The sequence below is a fragment of the Neovison vison genome, chromosome 3 (assembly GCF_020171115.1).
Source record: "Neovison vison isolate M4711 chromosome 3, ASM_NN_V1, whole genome shotgun sequence".
NCBI classification, from domain to species: Eukaryota; Metazoa; Chordata; class Mammalia; order Carnivora; family Mustelidae; genus Neogale; species Neogale vison.
Genome location: NC_058093.1, coordinates 224,045,503 through 224,063,514, shown reverse-complemented (window position 1 = coordinate 224,063,514; position 18,012 = coordinate 224,045,503).

Here is an 18,012-nt window from a genome sequence, read left to right as displayed (position 1 = left end):
AAACCAACTCGCTCATACCTGGGAGGACCAGTTCCTTGTATGCACTATATGAGTACAGTGTTCGTTTTGAAGGATTAAAAACAATTAATTCACTCAACAGGTTTAATGTAGCTTCTGTTTGCTCAAGCAGCCTGATCTTCTCTGTTATGGGGCCGTGACCATTTCTTCTTTAATCCCTAAGTTTTTGACTTTCACTTTGCTTATTGTTCTGAGTTTCTGACGGTAGGGAGGGAAAGGAAACATGGTCAGGATTACACAGTTTGTAGCAATCATCATTTCTCTTTCTTCCACTCTGACTGTCTGTGGTTCACTCTCTGAACCACAGGACCATCTATGAAGCAGGAAGCTCAAGGTGTTTTGTTTTCTTCTTGTAAATAATTGTACCACAAATATATACTTGACACCACGTTGTCCTGAGCTGTGTCTGGCACGTAGTCGACAATCTGGAGATTTTCAGGCTTTAAAAATTGTTGTCCCCTCCCCTGCCCTGTCCATTGTTAAAAACTAGTCAAGCGGCATTTTCTTATCAGAAAGTTCTCAACAGAAAACATACCCAGTCTTTACTCCCCTGGGCTCAAGGCCACACTTAAAAAGTCACTTCTGATGATTTCCTAAGAGGTGGGTTCTTCAGCACTGTGAAGCCACTGTTCCATGTCTGAATGCCATTTTTGAAGATGGGAGCACAGAATTTGTTGTTTTCCTGTGAAACATGAAAGTACGCTGATCATTGATCTCTGCTCCTGTTAGCCTGATTGATATGTGAATTATGGTTCTCTTTGGGAGCGCATTCATAGAGGAACTGCTGGTTATAATTTTGTCTGGCATCTTATTTAATAAAAGGACGCCAAACCCTCCAGTGTTTCCAGAAAGGGAATACTATGACGTTTTCCTATCTGTGTGATCTCCTGCCTCTGCGCACACCCAGCTCGACCACTGTCCCGTCCTACTCTTCAGAAAGGTTGTTCGTAACTAAGAAATATATATTATGCCCGTTAGTGGGACTGTCAAATGTGCATCATGCAAGTTATAGGAGATTTGCTCCATGTTTCTGCTCCTGCCTTTAAAAAGAAAAAGATTTTATTTATTTAACAGAGATCACAAGTAGCAGAGAGGCAGGCAGAGGGTGCGGGGTGGGGGGAAGCAGGCTCCCCACTGAGCAGAGACCCCGATGTGGGGCTCGATCCCAGGACCCTGGGATCATGACCTGAGCTGAAGGCAGAGGCTTAAACCCACTGAACCACCCAGGGGCCCTGGCTTTTATGTTTCTAAAGGTACTTCTTGTTCAGTAGCTTCATTCTTCTAGAAAAGAAGTGAGGAATCGGTTGAGTTGCTCTGGGGGGAAGGTCTCAAATTTTGAAGAGCCAAGTCTGAATGTAGCTGTTCTCTAGTGATCTGAAGGACTAGACACAGACTTATTTTGGCTTCCAGGGAGCAGTTTCGTTATGGGCCCTCCAGACCATGCTGTGTTGGGTATGAAGATATATTTAAGGTCCTTGCCTTCTGCCCCAATCCATAATCGTACCCAATCTAAGCCCCTACCTTCATTCCACGAGGAAATCCCCCTGACAATCACCATTTGGGGAAAGCTGTGTTGTCCCTAAATTCCAGAATTGATTTAATCTGGCCACTTTGTGGCTCCTGTGGCAGTTCCTCATTGTGCCCGTCCCCTTGCTCTCATCACTAGACCTATGTTACAGGTGCAGTTAACCTCCAATCCTACATGCTATGTTTTGTCTTTTTCTAATGGTGTCTATCAGAGATCTTGAATCAGTGGTGTGCAAGCCACATTCAGCCACAGACAGGCTTCATTTGGCTCAAGGACTTTAAAAAACAATAAAAAAAAAATCACTTGAATTAGAAGCCAGCATTTAGAAATCCTTCAAGCTGGGATTTCCAGCTTTTCTTGACAAATCAGAAAAGTTGGCCACATGAAGCCAACAAGCCCATGAAGTAGTCATCGGCTGGGACTGAACGTAGCTGCCCCCAGTTAGAGGGATGGCTCTATGCTCTTCAATTTGCCTCAGGCCTGACCACTCCTTATTGCTCAACCCTAATGTCTAGGTCTTTACCGTTTGACTTTGAATCTGTTTTTTTGTTATTTTTCTTAGAGTGGAGACAAAAACAAAATGTTTGTGTGTGCGTGCTGTATGCACCCATGTTGCCATTAAAACCTGAGTAGGATTATCAGTAGCTAATACAAATAATCTACCCTTTTTCTGCAACTTCCTCTCCTCAGCAATGTGCTTTGCCCATCCAGCTTAGTCCTTACGGTACTGTGTCCTTAGCATTACTGCACCCGTAGGAGAGATGAGACTCACTCTGATTTGGCTTACTTGATCTGTTCAATCTGACCACATCAGGGGATGGGGAAGAAGTTGTTTATGGACCCCTCCCTTGTACTTTCCCGCACTAAGTGGCTTCTCATGGGCAGCGTATTTTAGGCATCACTTCTTAGGATGCATGGCTTGGGACAAGGCGGGTCCCAGTGGTAAGGACACAGCTACATGCCAGGGAATTGCTGGTCTTCACACTGGCCCCATAGAGGCCACACACTCCGTTTATAGGCTAGATTAAAAGACATGGAATTGAGTGCACTGGGCAGCGCAATGTACAGACCGCTTTATAACTCTGTTAAATAACCGTATCTAAAATAAATAAATAAATAAATAAATAACCGTATCTAACCTCTCAACCATCTGAACCCGAAGGGAATATTTAGGACCCACCCCCCCGCCCCGCAAAAGTATAGGAAAAATGAATTTGATATATTTGTTTTAATCTGATGGAAAGGCTTCATCCTTAGGAAAGTAGTTGAAAATATTTGGAATCCTCACTTTGGTTAAACTTATTTCAAATACATACTCATTTGGGGGGTAATATATTTTGAAATGGATAGATACAACATTTGGAGTAATACCTTTTGTATAATTAAGACATGGGCGGGGAGCATGCCTTTTTAAAAGGAATATTCTGCATGCTTCATGCCATCTCTTTTTAATATTACAGACTGATTTGGGGGGGGGTTTGATCTTCCTGTGGGCAAAAAAGACCTTTAATAGTTCATTGTTCAACAGAGATTCCAAGCTCCAGTTTATTCACTGCAAGCGGCTCTCTCTTGCAAACACCAAACAACCCTGAATGGTTTTAAAGGACGGTTCAGAGAACTCCAAGTACCACTATTTCATGTTAAGATCCTGTTCCCCAGTAACAAAAAGCAGCATTCTTGCTTACTAAAAGCCCCTTCCCAAGGCTCTGGACTGTTGTTTGTTTGTTTCTTTCTTTCTTTTTTTACCCCCATCTCTCTCCCCACTTGTGTCTAAAGCGAAGTGATTGTAAAACAGAATGACACCAAACTTGTTCAAATATAGCACTTTGTAGACACTCTCTGCTTTTTATTGCAAGGTAACAATCCCGGCTGTTTGTTTTAGAAATGGTAATGTTGTATCATTGTAACAAATTATACTTAAAAATCATTTAGTGTGAAATTGCAGATTAATCCCATAGGGATGGGGTAGTAACAATCACCCAGCCCTTTGGAGCGTGCAGATGGTGAATCTGGGATTTACAATAGGAACAATCACTGATTACATGCACGGGTATAACGGACAAAAAGGCCTCTGCAGCTTCAGCTTGGAGAATACGGTGGAGGTCCTAGCGCCTGACTTGTTTGGGACTCTCCATTGCGAAGAATGCCCGTTCGATCACCTAGCCTGTGTGAGAGTCTGCAGCACACCTTATGTGCTTTGAAACCTACCAAGTGTTGTCTCCCTGGGCTTCCCTTCAACCCTTCTAAATTCCATTAGAATTTGTTGAAAGAGCGATTTCACAGTAGGGTGTGCAGTGGGAATTTGGCAGATGTGCCCAGGCAAGAAAGCTCATTATCAGAACCAGTACCTGCTGCTCCAGGAGGAAAGTTGTCCTGCATGTGGACTGGGGGCCAGGGAGGGCTCTGCACTTCAGAAATGAATCTGTCCCCGAAATGAAAAGCACCCCTAAGTACAATGCCCCAGAGTTTGAAACTCCTTTGGCAGAGCTCCTGACTGTGAAACCCATGACACGCATGCTAAGAAAACAGGGTACTTGTACACATAGTACGAGTACTGTGAGTACGGACCATGGTACAGTAAACGACCACCCAGTCATGTGCCTGGGACTGTGAACTGATTCAGCGAGTAATGCCGATCTCCTTTAAACTATACAGATTTGAAAGCCACTCACTAAATTTTAAAAATCAAAATGGCCATCGCAATGGCAATTTAGATTCATATGCAACTTCTAGATCCACGCCTAGAAGTCCCCTCCCACATCTCAGCTTTGATTTTTAAATGCAAAAGTAAGAAATATTCCTATTAAAAACAACAAGTTGGGGGTGTGTGTGGGGTTGGGGGACAAGTTGTTTCAGAAGAAAACCAAAAAGCTGGAATGCTTCAAAGAATTTAATACAATCGTCTTGGCTTTCTAGGGCTTGTTTCTTCAAAACAAAACCCCTTTACCCGAATGAATGTTTTATTTCAAATATTCTTGATCAAAACATTGTTTTGTCAAGTGCTCGGAGCAAATGGAAGTGGACTCTAATGGTTGTTGTCTTTGTCTAGAGAAACCGTTTTTGCTTTTAGGCAAATGGACCCCAGACTGGTTTTATTGCTTTTCCTGAACCCAGGGATGTGTGGCCCCGATGGGCTAGCTCAGTGCTAATGACCATGTGCTCTCTATTGGACCCCTTAATGACTCTCCCAGGAGGGTGTTACAGCCCCATCTTGAGGGGATGCTTGTAAGTGTCTCAGGATAATTCCAGAGGTGATTTGCAACTGGCCCTTATTTTAGTCTTGACTCATAGGAGCTGGGTTGGAGAACAGCTTGTTAAGAATGACCAGCGTGACCTTTGTCACAGTAGGAACATGGAGGCAAGGCTCATTCCTTGGAGAAAGTCTGTTTTATCAGCTTTGACACCCCTTATGGCATCCGATATCAAGGATCTGGTTGGTGATACACTCCTTTAAAAAGGAAGGGTTGGCTGGGGTGCCTGGGTCGCTCAATAGTTCATCAATGGACTCTTGATTTCAGCTGAGGTCGTGCTCTCAGGGTCTTGAGATTGAGCCCTGGGTCAGCCTCCAGTACCTGTGAGTACTGTGAGAGCTGCTTGAGAATCCCCCCTGCCTCCCTCTCCCTCGGCTCCACCCTTCCCCCTACCCCCTACCCCCCAATCCTATGTGTGAACGGAGCCAGTGCTTTTCTCTTTACAAAAAGGCGGGGTGGGGGAAGGGGTTAAGGAGGTCACGTGTTGTGATGAGCACTGGGCGTTACACACAACTAATGAATGGCTGCACACCACATCAAAAACTAATGATGGGCTATATGTTAGATAACTGAACATAGTAAAAAAAAAAAAATAGAGAAAAATGGAGGGGGGAAAAAAAGGAACGATTGGCCAAAGCTGAGAAACTCTGATTTTTAACCCACAGTGTAAGCTAAATATCCATGAGTACATTCCGATATAAATGATGGAAGACATAGATAAATGTACGAGAGACAAATATCCTTCAGAAGAATCCCAATTACTGTATGCAGATGACCTCCATCTCCTGGAGGTGGGGTACGATTCCCCCCCCACCTTCACTGTTGAGCTGGTCTTAGCGACCTGCCCTCCAACTTGCAGGATTTAGAGAGGGAAATAGTAACTTGACAGTGGAGCAGCCTGGCACATAGATGACCTTGACCAAGTGATGAAGGTTAATGTTGGCTGTGATGCCCTGGGGATCCCATGCACCCCCTGATAGGATGTGATGGGATGAGAAGGCACTTCGCCCATTCCTACAAAACCTGTAACTTCAGACTACTCATTAGAACATTAGAAAATCCCAAACTACAAAATACCAGATCAGTACCCTTCAAAACTGTCATGGTCCTGAAAAACAGCAGAAGTATGAGAAACTGTCCCAGACCAAAGGAGACTGCATAGGACATGTTACCTAAGGCTGCGCGGTATCCTGGGTTGGATCCTAGAGGAAGAGAAGGACATAGTGGGGGGAGGGGATAAAATCTGAATCAATTCTGGAGTCTATTTATAAAAATGTACCACCATGGCTCTGACAATGCACCATTGTAATGTGCAAGGACGGGGTGGGGGGCTAGGAGAGGTTATATGGGAGGTCTCTGTATCATTGCAATTTTTCTGTAAATGTAAAATGCTTCCAAAACCATTCATTTGAAATCAAGTAAATGACCCCTCGCTGTTTGTAGCTGTAGGATGTCCGATAGCTGAGAGGTGGACGCGCCCCGCGTGCCCAGTAGTGGAGAATACAGTGTGGTTGCACAAGGGAACACTCAGCCTTAAGAAGGAAGAAAATTTTAAGAAAAAAAAAATTTTTTTTTTTTAAAGTTAAGAAAATTCCAGCATGGGCTACATCCAGGAAAAACCCTGAGGACATTCTCCTAAATAAGCCCAGTCACAAAAACATAAATGATGTAGGATTCCTCTTCTATGCTAGATCCCTCTTCTAATCCGCTTCTAACCTAGAATAGTCCAATTCACAGTGACAGAAAACAGAATGGTGTTTGTTGGGGGTGGGGGGGCCAGGAATGGAGGGTTACTGTTTCATGGGCATAGAATTTCCATTTTGAAAGGCAAAAAAGTTCTAAAGATTTGTTGCACAATGATGCAAATGTCCTTAGCACTACTGAACTGGAGCAAACATAATATGGTAAATTTAATGTTCTATGTTTACCTCAATTTAAGTTTGTTTGCTTTTTTAATCAGGGAAATGCATAGGAGAGCTACAAATTAGGAAAGCATTTCCTTACCGTAAAAAAAGGCTCATGGTTGGGCTCTGAGCCTTGGTACTATGGACATTTGTGCTTGAGGATTTTTTTTTTTTAAGATTTTATTTCTGGAAGAGAGAGAGGGCAAGGGGAGGAGTAGAGGGAGAGGGACAAGCAGACTGTGCACTGAATGCAGATCCCACGACTCTGAGATCAGGACCTGAGCTGAAACCAAGAGTCAGACATTTAACTGACTGAGCCATCAAGGCGCACCTCGATGATTCTTCGGAGTTGTGGGGGGGCGTCCTATAAATTGTAGGATGTTTAGCCATATCGCTGGCCTCCCTACCACATGCCCATAGCATGCCTTCCCCTATCAGGACAACCAAAAGTGTCCTCAGACATTAATATCTCCTGGGTTTCAGGAAGCAACTTGTCTTGGCCAAGAACCACTGGTCTACTGAAAGACTAGGGAAGAAAGGAAACAGATTAAAAAGAAAATTGTCTAGGGTGCCTGGGTGGCTCAGTGGGGTAAGCCTCTGCCTTTGGCTCAGGACATGGTCTCAGGGTCCTGGGATCAAGCCCCAAATTGGGCTCTCTGATCATCGGGGAGCCTGTTTCCCCCTCTCTCTGCCTGCCTCTTTGCCTACTTGTGATCTCTCTCTCTGTCAAATAAATAAAATCTTTTTTTTTTTAAGATTTTTTAATTTATTTATTTGACAGAGATAGAGAGAGAATACAAACAGGGGTAGTGGCAGAGGGAGCAGCAGGCTTCCTGCCAAGCAGGGAGCCTGATGTGGGGCTCGATCCCAAGACTCTGGGATCATGACCTGAGCTGAAGGCAGCTGCCTAACGACTGAGCCACCCAGGTGCTCCAAATAAATAAAATCTTTAAAAAAATTTTTTTTTCTAGATCTTCACTGTCCAATATGGTAATCACTAGCCATATGGGGCTCTTTAAAATTTAACAATTTTTTTTTTAAAGATTTTATTTATTTATTTGACAGAGAGAAATCACAAGTAGGCAGAGAGGCAGGCAGAGAGAGAGAGAGGGGGAAGCAGGCTCCCTGCTGAGCAGAGAGCCCGATGCGGGACTCGATCCCAGGACCCTGAGATCATGACCCGAGCCGAAAGCAGCGGCTTAACCCACTGAGCCACCCAGGCGCCCAAAATTTAACAATTTAAAGAAAGAATTTTTTTTAAAGATTTTATTTATTTATTTGACAGAGAGAAATTACAAGTAGATGGAGAGGCAGGCAGAGAGAGAGAGAGGGAAGCAGGCTCCCTGCTGAGCAGAGAGCCCGATGCGGGACTCGATCCCAGGACCCTGAGATCATGACCCGAGCCGAAGGCAGCGGCTTAACCCACTGAGCCACCCAGGCGCCCCTAAAATTTAACAATTTAAATGAAAGTCACCATACTAGCCCCATCTCAAGTGCTTGTTGGTCCCATGTGGCTCATGGCTACCATATTGGCCATCACATGTAAAGACCATTACCATCCTCACAGAAAGTTCTATCTAGGTGTTTAGTTCAGTCACTGTATTTCTCCTGTCACCTGTCTGGTGGGTGTACTCCTTAACATCCTTTCCAGGCTGTCAGTGTGGGTGATGTTGCGAACGAACGACAGAGCAGATCTGCTATTAGGCCAGTAACCGTTACCAAAGCTGCCCCTTGTTACTGCCCTAGGGACAGTAAATGGGGGACCAAAATTAAGTAACTTGTGAGAAGAACATACCTACCTGTTGGTGGTCCCAGTAAACACCTCTTAGAGCTCCTTTGTTTTTTGCCTCTTAAAAATCTAACAGCACCCATCAGCTGAAGACCATCCTGGTCAGCAATCCCTTCCAGTTCTGATGATCGTGGTGTCTTCCCCAAGCAGTGGAACCTAAGGAGCAGACATGCTGATGGAAGCCAAGGTCCCTTTGGCCATGAAGATGAAGGGTAGAAGGATCGTGCATACAGTTAGAGCTTACATTATATGAGCACATTGAAAGGGTTTCTGGAATCTTCTACCGTAGGTCTACTCTCCTTTCTTACGCAAGTAAAAACTAGCTGTTCATATTCAAACACACCTTTAGTTCTCAGAATCCGGAGTTGCAGACTTCCTCCTTCTCCTCTTTCCCAAGACCTCTGAGGTCACAAAAATAGACACAGTAGCATTAGGCAGGGTCTTTCAGTGAGAAGATAGTTCTGTGAGATCTGACACTTGGTGAGATTCTTGTGTGGTCTAAGTATGAGGCGAGTCTGTTAACTGTTTTTCTTTACCAAAAAAAAAAAAAAAATTCTCCTTTGGTTCTTGGGGATAGGGTGAAGTCATTCTCGAATGCTCTATCTCATTCCTTGTTGGTGTTTTAAAACTCAGATGTGAAGTCACTGTCACCTTATGTATCCGTCAGATTCTGGAAAGGATTGGGCTCCTGGTGGGAGAGGGGGGTAGACGAGTGGGGTGTTTGGTGTAAGGTGTTCGTACACCTTTGGCTGATTTTATTTTTAAGTTACAAATGAGGATTTTAAAAAATAGTTCAAGCATACAATATCATACTGGTGACAAGAACTAAGAAGTAAATAGAAATTAGTCAGCCTTGAAGACATGACACTAAGCGGAGTAAGCCAGTCGTAGAGCAACGAATACTGCATGGTTTGACCTACGAGATCCCTAAGACAGTCAACCTTGTAGAAATAGTAGACCGGTGGTTGCCAGGGGTGGGCAGAGGGGGACATGGGGACTTGACTCACCAGATGTAAAGGTTGAATTACATAAAGACGTTCTACAGCTCAGTACGACATAGTGCCTGTGGTTAACTGTTAAGAGTGGGGACTTCATGTTAAAGGTTCTTACTGCAAGAAAAGTAAATGTTGGTGCAGCTGGGCGGCTGAGTCATTAAGCGTCAGCCTTTGGCTCAGGTCATGATCCTAGGGTCCTGAGATCAAGCCCCATATTGGGCCCTCTGCTCAGCAGGGAACCTGTTTCTCCCTCCCCCGGCTCCCCTTGCTTATGTTCCCTCTCTCACGATCTCTGTCATAAATAAAATAACATTTTTGCTTTACTTTTTTTTTTTAATGTTACAGACTAACAGGAAAAAATTCTCCAAAGAATACAAATCATTGTTGTTGTTGTTTTCTAGCTTAAGGTATAACTGACAAAGTTGTAAGAAATTTGAATGTATAACATGATGGTTTGACACACCTGTATTTTGTGCACGGTTCCTCTCATCACGTTAATTGACCTGTCCATCATCTCACCTACTTTTTTTATGTGTGTGAGAACATTTAAGTTGTCCTCTCAGCAAATTTTAATTATACAACAGTGTTACCAACTATAGTCACCACATTTCACGTTAGATTCTCAGACCTTACTCATTTTATAAGTGAAAATTCGTACATTTTGACCAACCTCTCCATATTCCAAGCCCCTCGGACCCTGGCAACCACTTTTCTACTGTTGTGTTGAGTTTGACTTTTCTAGATAGCATATAGAAGTGATACCATGCCTTGTTTGTCCTTCTCTGGATAACCGCACTCAGCATGATGTCCTCCAAGTTCATCCATGTTGTTGCAAATGGCAGGATTTCCTTCTTTTCTGAGGCTGAATAATATTTCATTGTGTGTGTGAATATACAGCCCCCCACACCCCCCCATCTTCTTTATCCATTCATCCATTGACAGACACTCAGATAGTTCCCATACCTTGGCTATTGTGAATAATGACACAATGAACACGGGAGTATAGGAACCGCTTCAAGATTGTGACTTTGTTTCCTTTGGATATATACCCATGAGTGGGCTTGCAGGATCCTATGGTAGTTCTACTATGTTCTTGAGGAAACGTCATACTATTTCCCACAGTGGCTGCACCAATTTATATTCTCAGCAGCCGTGTACAGGAGTTCCATTCTCTCCACATTCTCATCAACCTTTGCTATTCCTTGTTTTCTTGATGACAGACATCCTACAGGTATGAGGTGATCTCACTGGGATTTTGATTTGCATTTTCCTGATGCTCGCTCATGTTGAACAGCTTTTCATGTACCTGTTGACCATTTGTATGTCTTCTTTGGAAAAATGACCATATAAGTCCTGTGTCCATTTTTTTCATTTTTTTTTTCTTTTTCTTTTCTTTCTTTCTTTTTTCTCCTCTCTTCTTTTCTTTCTTTCTTTCTTTTTGCTATTGAGCTGTATGGGTTCTTTGGATATTTCAGATAAGATCCCCTTATTGGACATAGTTTGCAAGTATTTTCTCCCATTCTGTAGGTGGACTTTTATTTGTTAATGGTTTCCTTTGTTGTGCAGAAACGTTTTAGTTTGATGTAGTCCCAGATGTTTTTCTTCTTATTACCTTGCTTTTGGGGTCAAATTCAAAAAATTATGCTAAGACCAACGTCAGGGAGCTGATCCCCTCTTTTCTTCTAGGAATGTTATGGTTTCATGTCTTTAATCCATTTTTAGTTGATTTTTGTGTATGGTGTAAGATAGTGATCCAGTTCATTTGCATGTGGCTGTCCAGTTTTCCCTATACCATTCATTAAAGAAAGTATCATTTATTATATATTCTTGTCTCTATTATTGTGCATTAATTGGCTCCTTTCTCATAAATTGGTATGAGTTTATTTCTGGTCTCTCTGTTCCATTAACCTGTGTCTGTTTTTATGCCATTACCAAGCTGTCGATTACTAGAGCTTTTTTGCAATGTAGTTTGAAATCTGGAAGTGGAATACCTCTGGCTTTTTTTTTATTGTTTCTCCATATTGCCTGGGCTATTCAGGGGTTTTTGTTTGTTTGTTTGTTTGTTTGTTTTGTTTTTGGTTCATACAACTTTTTAAAAAGATTTTCTTTATTTTAGAGTGAGAGCAAGAGCGAGCACAAGCAGGGAGGGGATTAGAGGGAGAGGGACAAGCAGACTCTGTGCTGAGTGTGCGGTCTGGTGCAGGGCTCGATCCCAGAACCTTGAGATCAAGACCTGAGCCAAAATCAGGAATCTGACACTTAACTGACTGAGACACCCTGGTGCCCCCGGTTCATACAAATTTTAGGATTTTTTTTTTCGTATCTATGAAAAATGGCATTGGAATTTTGATAAGGATGGTATTGAATCTATAGATTCCTTTAGGCTATAGGGACATTTTAACAATATTCTTTTTTTTAAGATTTTATTTATTTAGTTGACAGACAAAGATCACAAGTAGGCAGAGAGGCAGGCAGAGAGAGAAGAAGGGAAGCAGGCTCCCCGCTGAGCAGAGAGCCCGATGCGGGGCTCAATCCCAGGACCCTGGGATCATGACCTGAGCTGAAGGCAGAGGCTTTAACCCACTGAGCCACCCAGGCACCTCTATTTTAATGATATTCTAATCCATGAATGTGGAATTCATTTCCACTTACTAGTGTTCAACTTCTTTTAATATCTTAAACTTTTTGGCATACTGATAGATCTTTTACCTCCTTGGTTACACTTATTCATGAGTATTTTATTCTTTTTGATGCTACTGGAAATTGAATTGTTTTCTTAATTTTTCTTCTAGTTTGTTGTTGCCAAGGAGTTTTCTAGAGAAAGGCTTTAAATCTCTTAAGGTCTGGAAGGAAGACAGGAATAAATATAGGGAGAGATTTTTCATGGATGAGATAATTTTTTTAGTGGTGGTAGATATACATAAAATTTACCATCTTAATCATTTCTAAGTATACAATTATGCAGCATTCAGTATATTCTCAGTGTTTTGCAAACATCACCACCATTCATCTCCAAAATGGAATCATTTTCTCAAATGGAAACTCTGTCCCCATCACATGCTAACTCCCATCTCCTATCTCCCCAGCCCCTGGTAAGCACTCTTATTTCTGTACCCATTTTACTACTCCAGGAATCTCCTATAAGTGGCATCATTCAGGATTTGTCCATTTGTAACTTATTTTGCTTAGCATGATGTCTTCAAGATTCATCTGTATTATGGCATTTGTCAGACTTTTCTTCCCTTCCTTTTTTAAAAAAAAAATTTAAAGATTTTTATTTATTTATTTGACAGAAAGAGATCACAAGGAGGCAGAGAGGCGGGCAGAGAGAGAGGAAGGGAAGCAGGCTCCCTGCTGAGCAGAAAGCCTGATGTGGGGCTCGATCCAGGACCCTGAGATCATGACCTGAGCTGAAGGCAGAGGCTTTAAGCCACTGAGCCACCCAGGCGCCCCCTTCCCTTCCTTATTGAGGCTGAATAGTGTTCCATTGCACATGTATATAAATATATATTCACTCGTTCTATTGTCTGTGTTCACATACATACATATACCACATTTTATTTATCTGATGATAGACATGCGGGTTATTTCTATCTTTTGGCTCTTGCAAGAAATATTATTATGAACCTGGGTGTATAAGTAGCTGAGTCCCCGAGTCCCTGTGTTCAGTTCTTTTGAGTATACTCTCAGGAGTGGAATTCCTGGATCATATGGCAGGAAACTGCTCTTTAAGACCCTGAGTACAGGATGTGGGCTAGTCTGCTTGGGCTGCTATGACAAAACCCCGTGGACTGAGTGGCTTACAGAACAGATGTATTTTTCACAATTCTGGAGCTAGGGAAGTCTAATCAAGGTGCCAAGAGATTTGGTTCTTGACGAAGACTTTTATAGAAGGTCATCTTCTTGCTGTATGCTCACACAGCCTTTCTTTCTTGTTCTTCTTATGAGGGTACCAATCCCACCATGGATGTTACATTCTGGTGAACTACTCTAAACCCAGTTACCTCCCCAGAAGTGTTAACCTCCAGATATCATCACCTGGGAATTAGGGCTCCCACACAGAGACTTGGGCAGGATACAAGCATATGGTCTAGAGTCAAATCCCTCTAGATTTTTATCCTGAATCTTTCCCAACTTTCTCCCCTTTACTTACTTAATGGAAATTAACACCTGGGTTACATTCTCTTTGAGGACTATCTGTGTCCTTGAACTTCGTCAGTTTGCTTGATGCTGAAAGGAATAACTTAATTACAAGAGCATGTTTAACCAGTTACAGATAGGTTTGGGAACAAATAAAGGTGATACTTAAGCATTCAGTTCAACCTGCGGGGACAGAAGCAGGGAGGCCCCTTTCTCACACTTCACACAATGAATGTTGGTCACCTGGAGATCTTATTCAAAGGCAGGTTCTGGTTCGGTAAGTCTACAATGAGGCCTGAAATTGTACAGTTCTGAGTGCTCCCAGTTGGTGTTGATGCTGCTGGTTCGCAGATCTTTAGGCAGCAATGTTCTAGAAGGTCTCTTGCTGTTTTTTGTTTTTTGTTTTTTTTAATTATTTGACTGAGAGAGAGGGATCACAAGTAGTCAGAGAGGCAGGCAGAGTGAGACAAAGGGGGAAGCAGGCTCCCTGCTGAGCAGACAGCCCGATGCATCTTGATCTCAGGATGCTGAGAGCATGACATGAGCCGAAGGCAGAGGCTCAACCCACTGAGCCACCCAGGTGCCCCTCTTGCTGTTTTTGAGAATTCATCAGAGGTGGGTGTCCTCTGTGTGTTCATCAAGGTTAAGAAAGCTGTGGTTAATTTAGGTGGAGGTCAGTAAGAGAATATATTTGTCATGGTTTTAGTTAATCTTGGGGAGTAATAAGCCATCCCAAACTTAGTGGCATAAAACCTCCTCCCTTTCTTGTTCTCACTGATTCTATGGGACATGAATCCCAGCTGGTCTTGTTTTTGCTCCTTGATGTCTGGGACCTCAGCTGGGAAGACTGGAGGGTTGGGGTTGGCAGTGACTTGACAGCTGGGCTCAAAGTATCTGAAGACTCATTCTCTCTGAAGTCTGGCTCCTTGCTGGCGTAGACTGAAGGACAAGACCCTACCATTCAGAGGGTCTGTATGTGGCCTCTCCACATAGCTAGGCTTCCCCACAGCATGGCAGCCCTGGGGCAGCCAGACTGTCGATGGCAACTGTGTCTTTGACCTAGCCCCAGAAGCCAAACAGCATCCCTTCTGCCACATTCTGTTGGTTAGAAGTGAGTCACAGGCCCATCTAAATTCAAGAGAGAGAATTAAACTCCATCTTTTACAGAGGAATGGAAAGATCTAGAAGAGCAGGTGGAAGGGGACCTATTGTGGTGACTAGTTTTAGAAAGAAATCTAATCTGCCAAACCTACTTTTAAAATGTTTTTTCTCTTCTAGATTAAGATATTTTTGACAAAATACACCTTTTCAGTACATCTCTTTGATATTAAAATCATTTTACTAGCAGTTAAAATCTTGCTCGGGGACCCAGGAGTAGATGATGGATTTACACTGAAATGTAAATTCTTCCCAAATATATCACCCTGAGAGCACCTTGGATCTCCTCCCTTAAGGCTTGCTTGCTTTCTTCTTCTTCTTTTTTTTTCTTTTAAAGATTTTATTCATTTGTTTGACAGAGTACGTGCACACAAGCAGGGGGAGCAGCAGGTAGAGGGAGGGGGGAAGCAGGCTCCTTGCCAAGCAGAGACCCCAACTTAGAGCTCAATCCCAGGACTCTGGGATCATGACCCCAGCTGAAGGCAGACAGACGCCCAACCCACTGAGCCACCCGGTGCTCCCTCCTTTAAGGCTTTCACGAGACCATTGCCTCCTTGATAACTATTCTTCATTCTTGCATCACAGGCCTGTCCAGAAAGGACTTCAGATGACACAGAAGTGCTGTCAGCTTGCGGTGGCCTTTGCAAAGAGATCAATCTGAGTCCTTGGGTACAACTTACTTGCTTGCTTGTACCTATCCAAGTATTCTTCTCTTCTACCAGGTGAGCAGTTCCATCACTGACCAGTTGCCCAGGTCCCCCGCAGTTTGTAACCCCAGCACTACTTCCGGCTGCCTCGCCCCCCTATCCAATCCCATCTTGCTGTCTTGGTCTCACTACTTCCATTCCCACGCTAATGAGTCTAGTTGACAGTAATGTTAATTTCACTTCTTTGTTGTGGCCAGTGTGCCAGGTTATGTAAGATGTTGTCGTTAGGGGAAACTGGATGAAGGATCTGAGGAAACCCTCTATTGTTTTTGCAATGTTTCTGTAATCTATAAATCTTCCAAATTGTGTGTATATGCATGTGTGTGTGTGTGTGTCCCACATAAGCACCAACACGCGGACATACATGAAGTCAACCACAGTTCTTGGTGCTTTTAAACACAATCATTTAAATAACGTAGTTATTCTTAGAAAGTTTTAATACTGGGTCTCCTGGGTGGCTCAGTGGTTAGGCATCTGCCTTCGGCTCAGGTCCTGATCCCAGGGTCCTGGATTCGAGCCCTGCATCAGCCTCCCTGCTTGGTGAGAAGCCTGCTTCTCTCTCTCCCACTCCCCATGCTGGAGTTCCCTCTCTCACTGTGTCTCTGTCACATAAATAAATAAAATCTTAAAAAAATTTTTTTTAATACTAACACAATGTTTGGCGAGCAATGTATCTCCAAATGTAGCAGATTATAAGTGGCTGATGGATGAACGTCTTATGGGGTTATTCTACTTCCTTATTTAATAACTGGATTCATAAGGGCTTCTTAAGCCTGAGTGACCCATCCTTTGTTGCCAGGCCTGGCCCAATGACCCCTACCAAGGCCCCTGTCCCAATTCGTCTATCAGAGAAAAATGAATCTATTTCGGGAGCTATCAGTCCTCATTATCTCTAATTGGTTCTGGCGGCTGGAGACAGGCCTCATTATTTTTAATTGGGGCCCATCCTTCTAGAACAAAACGCCACCCAGTTGCATGCAGATCATCAGGGGATATGTGCTTGCAAGTTCAAAGTGAAATTGCATTGTGGGATTTCCAGGAAATCACACTATTTTCTGTCCTTTTGTTTCACCTAGATTTATAGTCATAGTCGTGGGTTGTTAAACCCAAAATAACAATTGAATGGGGACTGTCTGTGTTTATGTCAGAGGGTTTTTGTTGCTGTTGTTAGCACGCGCGTCGCCATAATGGAAGTTTTTCTTTCAAAATTAATGAATATTATAATGCTGGATATAATTTGGCAGATTGCTCATTTGAGTATCATTTAAATGCTGCTTTAGGCATGGCGTTATGCCATGGATAAATTTGCCTTGTTTCAAGGGACTCATATCTGCTCATTCTAATTTACGACCAAACAGATAATCCTTTACGTATCCCATGCTTCTGTGTGTCATTGTTATCCTGCTAAATCATCAGTCAGTTGTTTCCTACCTTCCTGAAGTAGGAAGTCCATTTTAGAAAATCCAGAAGTGTCCTTTGGCACCAGTACTGATTTTTTTTTTTTTTTTCCTTTTGGAGTTTTTGGCTGCCCCAGCTTTCAAAATATTTAAACGATCCAAGAGGGCAAATAATTTTTTTTTTTTTTTTACGAGTTCGAATGCCTTCCAAAGGCTCTTAGAGGACTTGTAGCCACTGGAGGTCGACGCTCTGAGGTCCAGCATGGGTCCTATCCCCTGAGACCGCGCCCCTGGTTGGGGCGGGGCTCTCTCCCATCCCCACAGGCCTTAGCAAACATTCAGGCAAAAATCTGGGCCCTCCTTACAGCCAAGAGCTGGAAGCAAAGCAGACCACCCTGGAAGGAGGATTTTAAGAGCAGTTTCTCCCAGCTTTGCTTCCTTGGAGATACTTTTTAGACCTTTCAGAAAAGAAAGGCTGGGGCCTTCCATGGAATGTGAAAGGATCAATATGGCCGGGGCAGTTCTTCCAGTCCCCATGCAATGATTTCGCCGCCCACACCCGGTTTTATGATGAGCTCCTGGGTTAGCTGGAGGTAAGGGCCTTTGCTATTAATGCTTTTCCGTAACCTAGTAGGGATTTTCTGCCACCCTCTCATGTCTAAGGGTCCTTCTGAAATCTCTTTTCATCTCAACTAGATAGTCCAACGAGGTGCTACGACTTTCAGTGACAAAATTGCCCTGTGAAGTAGAGAGACTCGCCTGGACACTTATTTCCCACTTTTTAAAAAACAAGAATAATCTGTCTTATGACCCCCTTTGTTCTGTGGATACTCAGTGACTATTTAGCAATGAGGAGGAAAATAGATTGGTGGTTGTTAAGGTCTACAAGCATGGGCACTGTTGTCCCTGGATGGATGCAGAGCACGTTCCAAAAATAAGTTTTCGGGGCCCCTGACCCCCTCCCGAAGGGGGAAATTTGTCCCCATTATGGAGTGTCAAGGCCTGTGTGCATGTGACCTCATTACCGATCCTGGGAAGTAAACCTTATCCACGTTTTTGCAAATGAGAAAACATGGCTCAGAAAGGTTAAGCAGTTAGCAAAGCCAGAACTAGATCCATTAAAAA